Here is a 13,119-nt window from a genome sequence, read left to right on the forward strand (position 1 = left end):
GTCTTTGATGGAAATGAAGAATGCAAAATGCAAGTCTTGATAGACAGAATACCTCAATACAGCACATTGAGCAGCCTAACATACTGTGGGTGCTAATGGTGTCGGAACAGAGATGCAAAATTACTGAAGCAAATAAGCTTAATAGTTAAGTTACATTATGCTTTTTTAAATGTTTTGTTCATTTTGGGTGCTTTTTCTGTGGCTCACTCAGAACAGGTCCTGTACACTATCTAGAGTTGCTCTCTTGATGGTTTAAATGATATTCAGTACCTCTCATTTTACTGCTCATTAATACTCATTCCTTGCAATGAGAAGGTCTCACATCTGCTCACTTCTTTACACCTCCCGCACTAATGAGCACTTGCTCATTATGCAAGAACTGCAGAATGCCATTCAGTACTAACATGAAGTAGAGAAGACACTTTAAGATGTGCAATGTGAGATCCTCACAGTTGTAAACCTTTTCTAACAAAAGCAATCTTAAATGGCAGGGGTTTTTACGTGGTGCATCAGCCCCATATCTCGCCTGTTCATTGCTTCTTCTTGACTTAAAGCTTTGAAAGTACCCAAGCACCATGTTGACAGTAAGGAATTGATGTCATAGTATCTGTGGAATAATTTGGTTTTCTCAGAACTCCTGGAGGTCCAAAGCAGCTGATCCTGCAGACCTACTCGTTCACATGACTGAGGGACTTGGAAGCCAATGCTTCTAGGAACTCCATTTCCATCCTGCTGCTGTCTACAGGTGAGTGTGAACTTTGGGAGAGCCATACCCAGCCTGTCATGCTACAGCTTGGCATTTCATCCTTACATTTTATTTTTAATGAAAACATTTCAGGGCATGCGATCCTTCCAGCACTTTCATTAACCTGCTTTAAAACTGGTCTATGAAGTCTTCTTCGTTAGCCCTTTAAAATGACCGATCAAAGCAATTTTCTGTGTCCTATTTCTCCCACTTCAGCACTTACACCTTGTGTTCAGAATCCAGTGCTCGGCTGACAGTCCAACCCACACAACGAAAGCAGAATCTGGGCATTCATTTACATCTGTGTGACATCTGTATAATTTAAATAACCTCCCATGACCCTTGTGTGAACGTTAGTGTTCATGTAATTACTGACAAAAATTATCTTGCCCATAAACCGGGTGAACTGTGTATAAATTCTTGATGCCAGGGAGTCACATTCTGAAATGTGAGTTATATACAGAAGGAATATAAAATGCAGAAGAAATTACTCTTGCCAGAAAAAAGATTGATTCACTGAGTTCTATTTAGCTTTTAATTTATAACAAACTTGCCTAATCTCAGTTTCTGTAGCTTCTGTTAAAATATTAAACAATATTATATCAAGTACATCCCCTGTGACATTAAAGGGAATGGAAAGCTTAGGCACACATTAATTGCATTCCAAAATGTGGCACAGACCTTAATAAACCTAATTTAGAGAACCTTAGAACAATGACATTTATGCTTCAATTAGAGCAAATGAAAGCTGGGCTGCACACTTTGAAACAAACAGTTTTTCTTGTGGAGCTCAGCCTTTCTGACAAGGTGCATATTTCCCTGCACTGTGCCACACATCAGTCTTCTTCCACAAGCAAAATTGGCTTCCTGGAGATAGACATTGCCAAACCAAAACACAAGAATGAAAAACATTATGAGAACCAAGCAGTCAGTATAGGAAGCCTCAAAGCAAGGCTTTCTCAAAAACCAACTGGAATTTCCCAGGAAAATGAAGTAATTTATTTCTCTTTAAGGAGAACACATTAAAATAACCAGATATGTTCCAAACCCAACAATAACAGTTTAAGATGATAAATGTTATTTTAATGATCCCTATCACTCTGGTATTCTAATCACAGCACATACATTTAAAATGGAAAACACCCAAATCTGCAAAGAAACAATTGACATGAGATAAAAACCCCTTTCCAAATCAGATAGATTAATAGATCTAATTTACTTTAAAGGTATTCACAAACTGTTATAAAAAACAGATTGGTCATAAGACTCTAAGTTGTTACCATATGCATCTCACAGATTCTGTGTTATGTTCCTTATGCTGGCAAACTGACTAATGATTTCAAGACTGTTCCCCAGACAAGAACATGACAATTTGTGTGCTCTGCATTAAAGCACTTTGTGCTCTGCAGCAGAATGAAACATAAATTTCTGTGGAAGAATTTAGATGTTCTTTCACAATCTGGTCTGGTAAAAAGGAAATTGTGTAGCAGATTAATTTATATTTAAAACTGACGGTCTCACTGAATTCAAATGAATGATGTAATATCTAAATGCTGCACTTGTATTTACTTTCATTTTGCTTTTTTAATCTTTTAATGCTGTAGTTACAATCTCAGTATTTCATTATCTTGCAGGTTTTCATAGCAGACCCTCTGGCTGTTGTTTTTCTTCAATTTGACAGAGTTTGGAGGCACTTGGGACCATCGCATAAGCAGAGCAGCCAGGTAGACTTGTTGAAAATATCAACAATTTAATTGTTTACTCTGAAACCTGGTGACACTAATTAAAAATATCAATATTGTCAACAATTCAATAACATTTCCAATGAAAAGCACAGATATTTGGAAATACAGAAAAATATTATTTGTAAGAAGCTGGTCATAAAATAAATTTGCCCTTTCTTAGGGAATTCTAGTATTTCTAGGAGTTTCTTAAGTATCAATTTAAAACCTCTAACTTTTAGATGGAGGGCTGGTGTGGCAACAATGCATTCAAGTCCAGAAAGCTGTGATGACTTGCTTCATTTAATAGGACAGAAGTATTTGATGCTGACTCTTGCAATTTATCCTATTCTGATTTTTGTATGAAAGTATTATTATAACATATTGCAAAAGGCTAAGCCAGATACCTGAGGATGGCTGACAAAACTCAGGGTTTTTTTTCTGGTTGAAATTAATTACTTTGATATGACTGAAATAAAATTCATAAGTAAAAAATGCTTCCAGCTTTTTTTCCAAAATCCTTTTTTTGGGAAAAACAACAACAACAACAACAAATTCAACCTTGTTCCAAACTCTGATGAAACTGCAGATTCTGGAAAAAGCTATTTCATTTGAGAAATGTCATCAACCTCTATCTTGGGGCTCATTCAGGCAATTTAATGCATACAAAGCTAACACTTGCAATCGAGAAGGACTAGCAATACATTTTTTTAAAGGGAAATTCATTTTGGAAAACATTAGAACTGTAACACTGTAGGATGCCTGTGGCATCAGGCCAAGTACTTGATATTAGCTGTTAATTGGAACTCAAATTCTTACTCCTTTTTGTGGGCATCTGTGCCTGAAAATGATGAACCCAGGACAGTTCTATGCAGGACTGGATGCTACAGGAGTCCCTTAAAACCACTGCTATAAATGGTTACACCTCATTAGCAAGAGGCTCATGTCTAATTTCCAAATCCTGGTAGAACAGAAAGTCAGAGTTCATTTATCTTAGACTTTAACAGCCCAGAGTATTAGCAGAAAGCCCAGGTGGGTAGAGGACATGTTCCTGTGCTGATGAGCTATGCAATGGATGTCAGGTGATCTGGGAGTGAATATCCAGCCCCATGTGATCCTGTGGTGAGCCAAAGACATGAACTTACTGAGTATCATTTCTTCTTCCTGGCAGTGAAGACAGGAATAAATGAGCAGTTACCACTGAGTTCTTCTCTATTTAAATCCTGAGGCTTGCCCCACAGCATCACACTTGAGAATTTAAAAACACTGAATCACACCATTTAATTTTGGGTACTTAAAACTCCATTTGACTGTGGCAGTTTCATTTTTGAAGATGCAATGTAGAAAACCAGAAAATTTAGAGTTAATCTGTACATAAAAATATGGGGTAAATATAGCGTGAGCACCAGAAAAATCACTGGTGTTTTAAGAAATTCTTTTTCTTCCCTGTTACCACCATGCTGTTGTAGCACAAATCAGCAGAGCTGGCCTTGCATGTGTGGCCGTGTGTTCCAAGTGATGGTTAGATGATTAGTAATTCAACATGACCTTGAATTCCATCACCCTCAGACTGGTAATCACACAGCTTATGTCTGTTTTGCTATTGCTTTGGGTAGGAGAAAATAGAAGGATTTGTTGCCTTTGTGAATACTTGAGCAGCAGGGGCCAATCTGACTCCATATGGTATTAATAGAACTTCACCTTTTTTCTTTTATATATATATTTTATACTATTAGAATAATGTCCAAGAACATCACTTGATATTAGTCATGGTAGTATGAAAACATTGTGCCAAAATTTTTTTCCGTGAAAAATACTGCAAGAAAAGATGCATTTTGCAGCTGCTACTCCTTGGGACCCATTGGTACTGTTCATTCACCTATGCTTAGGGGTAAGGCAGCAAGAAGTAAAAGAAATACCACACACACATAGTGAAGAATAACAGACTGTTCTACCTTGGGAAAACACAGAGTACACAATCATATTTTTAATGACTATTGGTCATTTCAAGATGAGATTCTCAAAGGCTTGCTTTGCTCAGGCCTTTTGAAGATCCTAAATTCAGTGAGGTGGCTGAGGGTAAATAGGGGGATGCAGAACTTACCCAATCTGCATTTTGGCATTGGACAGTGTCAAAACTGTGTACACATTTCTCATTTCCAGACCTTGACCATTCCAGAGGTGACTCTACCCATGTGCCTCTGTAACATTCAGCAGCTTTCAGTCAGCTGGATCATGACTAGGAAAACTTGCTGTTCTCTATGGAAATCATCTGTTTCAGGCAACAGGAGCAGCAGAGGAAACATTAGACCGATGCTGAGCATGATTAAAGACAAATTTAGACAAGGATCAGCTGTGTCCAGCACCACTGCAGGAAGTGCTGCTGGAAGTACTTTCCTGTGATCCCATATTGTTACTTGTGCTCTGACTTAACCACATTTCACGCAGCTCCTGCCTGCACTTGCTCAGTGCTCTGATCTGTCCCTGTCATGCACAGTCACTGCCACAGACAGCTGGGATGTAATTGTAACATGGGAAAAAATGTGTAGCCTTGTCCAGACAGATACAGCTGCACAGCCTGAACATCCTCCCTCCTGGGGGTTGGGAATTAGCATAATCTCTGTGGTCCTCTATAGCTCCAGTGCACCAAGGGCATTTCCTGAAAATCCTGTTCTCAGATTTTGCCTTCCATCACCGTTCAATACTCCAATTGATAGATGGTAACTTTGAGGTGAGGCATAACGTGCTTAGAATGGGAAATACCTGACAAAACCTGTAAACATCACATTATAAAAAGATAACTCTGAAGAATCAGTCACCAACCCACATTTCTCCTTTTGGTCTCCTTGGCTTTGTCTGTCTTTCTGCCTCACACCAATGGACAGAATAAAACACATCACGAAAGAGGCAGTATGCAAAGACAGCATCCTGCTTACACCCCATCAACAAAGCTTTTAAGGTATTTCCTTTCCAATTTAGCTGTGAGCATGCTGTCCTGGAGTGAATTCCATGGGCTCAGGAAAAAACATTGCTCTGGAGTGGCAGTCAGTAAGTGGCTCTTCTAGAAGTGCAAATTGCTGCACAAGACAAACAGGAGAAGCCCAACATATCATCCCAGCCCTCATCACATTCCATTTTGCGATATGGTGACAATTGTGAAACAGCTAAGTACTTTTTGTTCTTGTTTTCTTAGACAAAGATGAGTGGGAAAAGGAAGACGGTGGTTTTCCAGCTTCCAAACCCCCAAGATTCATTTGCCTAATATTGTCTGGGAGTTTTATCTTCAACAAAACTCTGTGCATATGAAACGCTCAGACATAGTGCATTGAGATGAGATGAGCAGAGTAAAAATTAATTTTAATCTCTGTATACCCAGGATATTTTGTGACAAATTTCCTAACGATTTTGTCCAGTCCAAAGCACACACCTTAGGTGTTGCTATTCCACAGTCTTTTCTTTATAAGCATTCATCTCAGCTGCCTTGCAGTGCTATTTGCACCGTACCATTATCTCCTACCCCAAAAGATGCAACTACCAAACAGGAATCTGTGCACCAACTCCATCACTCTACTGTTTAAAACCCTGACACTCAGCCTTCTTTTTGAGGAGATCAATACATGATCTGTCCTGGATGGATAGAAATTAACTGATGTGACATCTTACAATTAATTCAGAACACTGGGCTAATGCTAAGAGTGGTTTTAATGATACAGATGAAACGTCCTACTGCATGAATTCCCACAGTAGCAGTTTGCTGGAAGCTGAAAGAGTACAGCAGAGGGAAGTATAACTCAGTATTTGCCTTGTCTTTACCTTCATTCCTCAATTGTTGCAGGGTTAGTGGACATTGTCAGACACAAAATGCTCAGCCAGGTGTATCTTTGAATTGATTACTTGTTGTATGTTGGCAACTGTCTTTAATATAAGTATACTAGTACACTTTTTTATATGATAGCAGATACAGTAAAAGAATTTTATTATATTTGAGGTAATCTGTAAGAATGGATAAGAAAGTAAAATTATCTATGGCTATATATTCATCTGTTCAAGATGGTTGTTCCCTCTTTGTTAATACAAATGCGAGAACCATAAAGCATATGGTAAGGGATGGTCCATCACTTTTAAAGCACACTTTTGCTAATATAGAAATAAATTATGATGCATTCTGTAATTCAGGGATTAGATTTCTGAACATAATTAAGCATGTACTGCCTGGTGTTTGAGACACAGGTACATGTGTTCAGTTTGTCTACTTCAGAAATAAAATCAAGTAGGAATATTTTGTGCAAGCTCTTTAAATAAAAGGGTCGGTGTAGAATTTGCATAACATCTTACTTGTGAAACGTAAAATGTGTCATAAATCATAATTCAATTTATAAGAATTAAATGCATGTGTTTCTGTTCTCTTTTATAGTTCTTGGAAATTGTTATCTTGCATAGCTGGAGAAAGAGAGGCTAAAGAAAGCAGAGAAGAATTAGAATAGAATTAGCATTAGAACAAAGGGCAAATATCAGACAGTCACTTCCTTCACATATTTGTTTTTTCTAGCTGTCCTGTGCTCAACTGAAATAGCACAGCATACTCCAAATTCCTCATAATTTCTTATTTTCCTTAGGATGCAGATTGCCTTCTATGTCTCATGGGATTCAGATTGTTTTGCTGCAATTAGCTGTGAGAGATTTTCTGCCATTTTAGTCCCTTTGCAGCTTATGATACTCAGTAAATCTCTCTGATGAGATAAAGAAAACTCTGTAAAGGGGATAGAATGTTGTTTATAAAACGAACCAAAATACTCTTCGTAAATTCTCACTGCAAACAAGGCAAAGGCCTCCCTCAAGTTGGCAGCAGTATTTTTGTAATATGCCATATTCCTAAAGTATGCTTTTCACACTGCATTGCAATAAATGCAAACATGTCCTGGTCCTATTGTAAGTTTTATTGTACATCCAAAAATATCAATCTTTGGTTGATTACAAATAGATCAATTCTAGAAATATTTTTAAACTAGAAGTCATGAACCGAGAAATGAAATACTTTTGTCAAGATGGGTGGTGTGGATGTTGCATTACTTGAACTTTTATATTTTATTACCTTCATAGACTTTGTAATAGAGCAGATGGGGCAGCAGGAATCTGGGAAACCGGCAGTTTGGTCTCACGCTGAGCAGTGAGCGAAAAAGGCCCTTTTCCCTGCAAAAGACAAGCTCTGGTTTTACTGTTCATTTTTACCGAACTGACTAATCTTTTACTCCAGCTACTATTATAGGGCTAGTGAGTTGGGGGAATGCCACACAGTGGCAAAATTTTAACAGAAAGTCTTCACCTTGCTGGAGCTACAAGTGATGTGCATGTTTGTTTCAGCAGAATTTAGCTTAGGACCTTATTTCTGAAGGTGGAAAGGGATAAATATGTTCAGGACTCTCTACTGACTTGGAACTCCATTCCTGTTTCTCCAGCCCAACAGGTCTCACTCACTTCATGCTTTAAATAATAATATCCTGACCAAAATAGACCACAAACACATCCCTTCAAAAGAGAAAGCTCTTGGTTCAAAATGAGATATATTGCATTTGGGAAAAAAAGACTTGACTCACATAGTTCTTGGTGTCAGTTTGGTGATTCAGGCCCCAGTGCTATTTCTGGGGATTTATCTTTTTGTTCATGTCTTGGGTTTATGTAGGTAGACCAGTACTGTTTATAGCATTTGGGGTTTTTTACCCATTTGCTTCACGGAATGATTTCAGGGATATAATTAGGTATGCATTGTGAAAACTATATTCCCAGATGCCCTGTGCTCAGTTCTGACTGAGGTAACCACCAACAGCCTCTATCAGCTTAATGATGTCTATTGTTGGCAGTACTTCTGTCAGAGAGTGAGGTTAATATCAGGAAATAAAATAAAATAAAATCTGCTTAGTAAACATTGTAAAAAAAACAGGTTATATGTTAATGTGTTTACACCAGCTATTCCGCTCTTAGGCTTCATAATTTCATTGTTTAAAATTTTGTTTGTTAATACATGGTTAAATTTATACAAACTTTGAAGTAGCTTGAAATGTTAGAGCTGAAGTTAAGAAATAAAAGTGTCTGTCAGGTGTTTGGCTCCTAGTCCAGACTTCAACTAGAACAGGAACACTTGTCTGATCTTGGTTATATTTCTTAGGTAAGAGACATCTGCCACAGACATTTCACCTTTAGAAGGGTTTCTCTAATAGTCAATGTCATTTTCCCTACAGGAAAACCACTACAGAATTTAACAGCAATAGCTGTAGAGAATATCATAGAAATTACATTTCTATACCTCCAGGACTGAATAGAGATTAATATAACTTACACATTCCTATCAAGGTATTTTATTACATTTTATAGGAAGAATACAATTTTCTCTTAAATTATATGGGATAGTTTAAAGAACAAGGTTGTAATTTCCTTAACAAATACTTTCAGGACCTTCCTATGATAGTTCACATTTTAAATTCTATCATTTTCTCTATAGCTTATTTAGGCAAGTGTGGTCACCCACATGTGACGAAACAAATTAAAAAGGGCACATAATGTTCCAGTTCCAAGTACTTGGGTGGATGAAGTTGCTTAATATACATATATCATACTCTTCCAAAGTATCAAAGACTTTTGGATGAATTGAATGCAATATATTAACTCAATTACAATGGAAACACAGATCAAAGAACGTAGCTGGGAGGTCTTATTAAAGTATGAGACTTTATTAAAATGCCACTGGCTTTGATTATACTGTATTAAAGTATCTCAAATTTCACTTCATGTCCCCAGAAAGAAAATTCTACTGGGGAACTGTAGGTTCAAGGTTTCAGACCCTGTTTTTCAGTGTTGTTATTAGAGTGGACTTGTATTGGTAAAAAACACCAAAGATCTTTTTTAATCAGTTTTGACACTGAATATATGATCTCATTTGCTTCAATTTACTGCCTTTTTCTTTTGTGATTTTTGCTTCTGGACTTTACTCATTCACATCCATCTTGGAAAGACTTCAGTTTTTCAAAGGAAGTAATAACCCCTCCCTCTACCCCTCCTGTATTAAAAAAAAAAAATATATTAGAAATTATTAGTTCATGGCATGGGATGAACACATAGAAAGGTACCATGTCCAGGTTTTCCAGCTGGCAGGGCAGTGCTGAGCTTTCAAAGGAAAGGCATTAATGGAGAGCATTTTCAGTGAGCTGCAGTGCTCAACTGATCTATTTCTGCTGCTGAAGCCAACACGCAGGATACACATGAATGCTGAGCACTGCTATCAGTGGTAATAGCCCTCTAAATTGGAAACAATCATTGTAAAGACATCTAACAGACATTCTCTGCCACATAAGAACAAGATTGAGATAAAAATCACTTTTCTTAATTCGTTTACTTTCCTGTTGCTACACATCATGTCAACACTTGTTTGTAATTCTATTAAAATGGTGACGCACCCCCTGTCGTGAGGCAGGAACGGTGCAAAGTTTGCATATTGCTATCTTGCATATACATCCTATTTTGTACTTGATATTGATACAGCACTGTTCAGTCTCTCTGCAAGTGCAAAGGTAAAGTCCAGCACTGTCCTTGCTTTTGTTGTGAGGAGCCCCATTCCACAGGAATTAGGCTTTCAAGGTACATAGCTTGCCATGAACTTGGAGAAACATGAATTCAGTAACTAAACTGATTTCCTGCTTTACTCTGTACGTGTTCTTTGTGTTACACTGAAAGTAAAACACAGAGCATGCATTTCCACCATGACTAGAACATAATTTTAAGAGCAGGGATGGTTTCTCTCTCCAGTGACCAACGTTATGGATCTCACCAGAGATGCGGAAAGGCTCAGGACGAGATAACAAGGAAGCAGTTTATTACAGATAAACAAGAATAATTCCATTCATTTATGGATTGTTTCAGGGATTCTGAAAGACTCTGCTAATACTGCCTATTAAGATAGAGAAGATGGGGAGGAGAAAAAAATCAATTTGTTTCTTAATCTATTTAAGTGAACAAAGAATTGTGTGTGAAACTGAACAGAGAGAGTCAACAAAGCTCACAGCAAACAAAAAAGAAGCTTTATTTTTGCATAATTATGTCTGAATTACAGTAGATTTGACAGAACCTGTTCCATGCTAAGCCCTAAGGTCTTATTTAGGCGGAGCACAACATCAAATACCCTGGCTCTAATGTGCTCTTTCTGGGCTAATCTACTATCTCATGGGACATCACACACAGGGACAGCACAGGCAGTTGAATGGTTTTGTTGATTTATATATTCAGTCCTTGTAGGACTTATTCCATATGTTTGTTGAAAGCTATGATAGCACACTGTCAGATCTCTGGGTTGGTTTTTTTTTGGGGGGGAGGGGTGGTGGTGGCTTCCTTATCTCTAAAATAGAAATGAAATAAGAAATATTAGTGCTTTTCTGGTAAGAGAGAGATAAAGTTTAACCCCTGAATACTTGTAAATGCCTTCAGAGGACACTTCAGAAGTGCCTAATGCTATAAGTTATGGTTTTATAAGGTCTTTTACTACCATTATAGTATCAGGGGTTTGATCCTTCAGCCTTTATGCATGTATGTAACTTGACATAAAGGAGGCTCATTGAAAAGCTTTCATGAGCAGCACTAGCCATGCAATCTGAACACCAGATTTTATAAGAACCTAAAGGAATTGAGCTATGACCCTGCACCAGGGTAAGTCACTCCAAATGTTGCTGTGTTCAAATCACAACCTTTTATCTGAACGGAAATAGCTGTATTTACGAAATTGCTGATATTAACACAGTCTTCCTGTATTAGCAGAGTAAATGCCCTAAGATAAGAATTAAGATTGCCTGCTGAGCATCCAAAACTCTACAGCATCAGGAGGCAGTAAAGCAGTAAGCTGCTCAGAAAAACAGCTCCACATCTGATAGGCAAAAGCACAATAAATCAAAGATAAAGTAAACTTTCTAGATAACCAGGAGCGTTTAACACTGTTCTGATTAAACTCCTCTACAGGAAATGAGTAAACACAGTCTCCATGCTTTCCCCATTTTTCTGCCAATTTGCATCTTAATGTATAAACTGGTTCAGGTTACTCATTCAGCAAAGCAAGGGATTGATTTACAACTTTTCATTTTTGCAGTAGTTTCCCATCAACTACTGCAGGGCTGTTCAAGGCAACTGAGCACAGCCATGGGCAGGCATTTAAAGATTAACAGGCCTTTGTGGCATTCCAGGGAGATGACAAAGCCATCAAAATTCATTATTTTTTTCCAGCATTGCACACATGCTGCTCGTGACTGCTACAGTTATTACACCAGTGGCTTTTCAGAAATCTTGCAGTTTAAATCTGTGATACTGTTTTTTGTTTTTTGGTTTTTTTTTTTTTCCTTAAAGACTTGAGTTATGAGATTATGAGAAAAATCTCCAATTCCATTGAAAGTGTATTTTTTGTCCCTGTGTTTGCAATGGAAAGGCTTGAAATGTGAGCCAAGTTACAAAGCCTCAGTTGTTCAGTTGTGCTACTTAGCATGAATGTGAGTGCACTGTGAGGCAAACTAAGGTTTTTAGAGGAATATGATACAATTCCTATGCTCCACCTGGAGGGGCATTGAAGGTCTCTGAACTCCTGGATACGTTTTTAAAGAACTTCAAGAGTTATTACACTTTCCTCTGTAATTCCAGGAAAGTAGTATTATTAACAAAGAACTAAGAAGTTTCTGTACAGTACTGTCCATTTGAAGCACCAAGTCCTCCACCTCAAAGTCAGAGGTATTGTAACATGCAGATAACACCACAGCTACTTTTTTCCCCCAAAAATCTCTATCTAGGGCTTGACCAAGCTGCACACCATGGTAGCATGTGTGATTCTGAGGAACCACAGAAACGGCACTCCTGAAACCCAAGTGGAGAAAACGTTGGAGGTGTACGGACTCACAGGGCTCTGTCCCCCTTCTAACTCCAAGAGGACATCGCCACCTCAGGGGTGAAGGGATGTCATTGTCTGGGGACAACAGGGACAGCAGTGACATTGTCCAACAGCTTCCCTTCTTCACTCCTTAAGTTCTGGGTAAGCTGCACCTCAATCACTACCCCTCGGTTTTGGGGCAAGCAGGCAGCACTTCAAGCTCCCCCCTTGGTTTTGGCGGTGGCGGACAGCACCTCTTCCTTCCACCTGTTTAGAGGGTGATGGACAGCACTCCGCAGCTTGCCTTGGGTTTGGGGGCAGCAGGCAACACCTCAACCTTTCCCCTCGGTTTTGGAGGTGACGGACAGCCCCTCAAACGCTTCCCCATGGTTTTGGGTGCAGCACGCAGCACCCCAGCTGTCCACCTCTGCTTAGAGGGTGATGGACAGCACCCACAGCTCGCTCTGGTTTTGGGGATGGTGGGCAGCACCCCAACCTTCCCTCTCACGTTTCGGGGGTGATGGACAGCGCCCCACAGCTCCCCTTGGCTCCGGGGGCGTTGGGCAGCCCCGCACCCTTCCCCTCCCCTCACTCCAGGCCGGCGGGCGGCTCCCCCCGACCCGCGCCCTCACCGCCCGCGCGGGCGGCACCGGCGGCCCCTCCCTCGGGGCAGATCGCGCCCCGGGGGCCGCGGGTTCGAGCCCCGCCGGGGCCGCTACGGGGCCGGGTGGAGGGGCGCTCGGGGCGGCTCTTGCGGGGGGTCC

General features: G+C 39.4%; 1 long non-coding RNA gene across 1 annotated transcript; it reads left to right on the forward strand.

Moving 5' to 3' along the window:
• The first annotated feature begins 635 nt into the window (after positions 1–635).
• Positions 636–4,039, forward strand: LOC114059033. Its single transcript, XR_003571579.1, has 3 exons — positions 636–745; positions 2,380–2,469; positions 3,936–4,039. It is a non-coding gene; the product is annotated as an uncharacterized LOC114059033 (long non-coding RNA).
• Positions 4,040–13,119: the final 9,080 nt, after the last annotated feature.

Source organism: Empidonax traillii, unplaced genomic scaffold, assembly GCF_003031625.1.
Source record: "Empidonax traillii isolate 1590-97213 ecotype Southwest subspecies unplaced genomic scaffold, ASM303162v1 scaffold201:size1909950, whole genome shotgun sequence".
NCBI classification, from domain to species: Eukaryota; Metazoa; Chordata; class Aves; order Passeriformes; family Tyrannidae; genus Empidonax; species Empidonax traillii.